General features: G+C 34.1%; 1 pseudogene; it reads right to left on the bottom strand.

Moving 5' to 3' along the window:
- Positions 1 to 653: 653 nt before the first annotated feature.
- On the bottom strand, positions 654 to 1,590 carry LOC116906868 (annotated as a pseudogene).
- Between the last annotated feature and the right edge of the window lie 1,378 nt (positions 1,591 to 2,968).

The following is a 2,968-nucleotide window of genomic DNA, read 5'->3' as shown; positions in this document are numbered from 1 at the left end:
TTTTGGATATAAGCCCTCTATCTGTTGTAGGATTGGTAAAGATCTTTTCCCAATCTGTTGGTTGCCGTTTTGTCCTAACCACAGTGTCCTTTGCCTTACAGAAGCTTTGCAGTTTTATGAGATCCCATTTGTACTCTGGACATTTTTAATGAGCATTTTTATACTAAGGTTCTCTAATCACATTAAACTCTCTAATGTTGATCATCACATACACAGATATACATATATATATATATATATTCACAATATTATTATGGTAAATGTGACTAAAAATGTTTTTGAGTTGTATTATAATCTGTAAAGTAACAACTGAATCAGAACAAAGGAATTTCAAAGAGACATAATTAAACAGCATTGTTGAATATGATACTGACTAAACAATTTTATTTTATTTAATCATCAGCAGACTATTTTTTGAACAAAATCTAGAATAGCAATTCTACAAAGCCTTTAATTAAAAATGACTATTTTAATACATTTAAATACTGAAATTACACATGACAACTGTGTGGAAATAACAAAAACTTATGCCAAACATAAATTAAAAAGAGAAATTACCTCAGTGTGATGAAAAACTAAGAGAGTGAAGCAGAGACTACCCCAGGAAAAATATTGGATTTGAAACAATTGTCTTAAAGATAATCAGTTTATCACTAAAACTTTTTCCTGCTCAAAGTTTTTCTCAGGGCAAGTTTAACATCTTTGTTTCTCAAACTGTAGATTAAAGGGTTCATCATGGGGACCACAATGGTATAGAAGACAGAAGACACTTTCCCCTCATTCAAAGATCCAGCTGAGGAGGGCTTTAGGTACATAAATGCACAGGAACCGTAAAACAGGGAAACAGCAATTATATGGGAGCTGCAGGTGTTAAAGGCTTTAGATCTGCCCACATTTGATTTTATTTGGAGGATATTAGAGAGGATGAAGCCATAAGAAATAAAGATGATAATACTGGGTACAGTGATATCTTTCCCCCCTACAATGAAAATCTCTACCTCGTTTACATAGGTGCTTGTGCAGGAGAGCTGCATCAAAGGCAGAAGATCACAGAAGTAGTGGTTGATGGTGTTCCCATCACAGAAGGTCAGTCTCAGGATGCATCCAGTATGGATCATGGCATCAAAAAATCCCATCAAATATGAACCAAGCATAAGATAAGAACAGACTTTAGGGGACATGGCAACATTATACATGAGTGGATTACAAATAGCGACATAGCGATCATAGGCCATTGCTGTCAGGGCATAGCATTCAGAGATGGCAAAAAAACAGAAGAAGTAGAGTTGAGTCATACAGCCTGCAAAACTAATAATGTTCTTCTTTAGAACAAAGTTCATCAGCATTTTGGGTATTAAAAACAGAGGAATAGCAGAGGTCTATGAAAGACAAGTTAAAGAGGAAAAAGTACATAGGTGTGTGAAGGTGAGAGTTCAGCACAGTTAGAAGGATTAAGGTCAAGTTCCCAAAGGCAGTGATCATATACATAACTAGGAAAACTAAGAACAGGGGTATTTGGAGGTCAGGGTTATCTGTTAATCCCAAGAGAACGAATTCTGTTACCAAAGAGCCATTTGTCAGGACCATTCTTCTGTAGTAGAATCTGTGGAGATAAAAAGGGAAAAGTGAAAGTAAAGTGGAACAGAGTATTTACAACTGATGTTTTCCCATACATATGACACATATCCTGGGAAGGCCTATACATCGCTCTCCTGCTTTCTGGAGTACATCAGAGACTAAGTCAAGAAATCTTAATCAAGGCTAAATCAATTCAATTATAAAATATGATTCAGTTCTGGAGTCCCAGTGTTCCACATTTTAACAATACTAAACAATGCTTTGGTACACATACACACACACTCACACACACACACACCCCCACACACACACACACACAAATGTGTATATATATACATATATATATATATGTATACATTTGAGTCTGAACAGATTACATCCTACATTTGTCTACTCATATTGTATAACTTATATTCATACAAACACATAAAAGGTACTCTATGTTGGAAGAATAATAGGTGAATTGTCTTCATTTTTGGCATCTCAGAATGAATAAATTGTTCGAAGTAAGTTATAAATCTTATATGATTTATATCAGTTTTTGAGGATATCTCAAGAAAGGTCTTACAGATAATTTATAATTAACATAGACTTCAAAACATACATAAAAATAGCACAGACTGAGAAAGTTGTGCATATGTATCTGTGTTTCTATGTATGTATGGTATGAATATTTGTGAAAAGGAGGCCATAAACATAAATGAAAACATAGTTTCTTATATAAACATGTTTGAAAGTAGGAAGAGGAAGGAGAAAATTATGTGATTATATCAATTTCAGAAAATGGTAGAAATCATTTTATAAACTTATCGTGGGGAGAAAATATATCTTTTAATAACTTCTTTCTATAAGGATGATATCATCCCACAAGTCAAGTTTCTTTGAAGTCAAGAATCTGAAACACAAAACTAGTTTCTCATATTGCTTGGAAATGTTTATGAAAAACAGATCATAAAGTTAAGAGTGATTCCTTAATCCTCTACTGAGCTATATAAAAGAATAAAGAGCTTTTCTCATCGTCACTCAAACTGTAGGAGACACCAAATAATTTTATTTTTTTACTTCTATACTGTACTGCGTTTACCTGTGAATTGACAGTAAAATCTTTCTCAGACTCTTCCTGTAGCACAGATTGCAGCTATGAAACAGAAATGAGGTACTTTTTTAACTTGCTGGGCCATGATATATCTTTATGAACTTAGGGAGCAAGGCATGACCTTCTCTTTAGGGATTAACATGTCATTTGTCCTTATGCCAAAATTGAACTCCCACTGACCTCATCTCTTAAGGGAAATCTTAGTTTTGGTTTCTCTTGGTTTTGTCATAAATGTTTTTTGCTTGTTTGTTTGCCTGTTTGTCTGTCTGACTCTCTCTCTCTCTCTCTCTCTCT

Source organism: Rattus rattus, chromosome 8, assembly GCF_011064425.1.
Source record: "Rattus rattus isolate New Zealand chromosome 8, Rrattus_CSIRO_v1, whole genome shotgun sequence".
Classification (NCBI taxonomy): Eukaryota; Metazoa; Chordata; class Mammalia; order Rodentia; family Muridae; genus Rattus; species Rattus rattus.
Note: the sequence above shows the minus strand (reverse complement) of the source record. Positions and strands in the feature narration are given on the sequence as shown.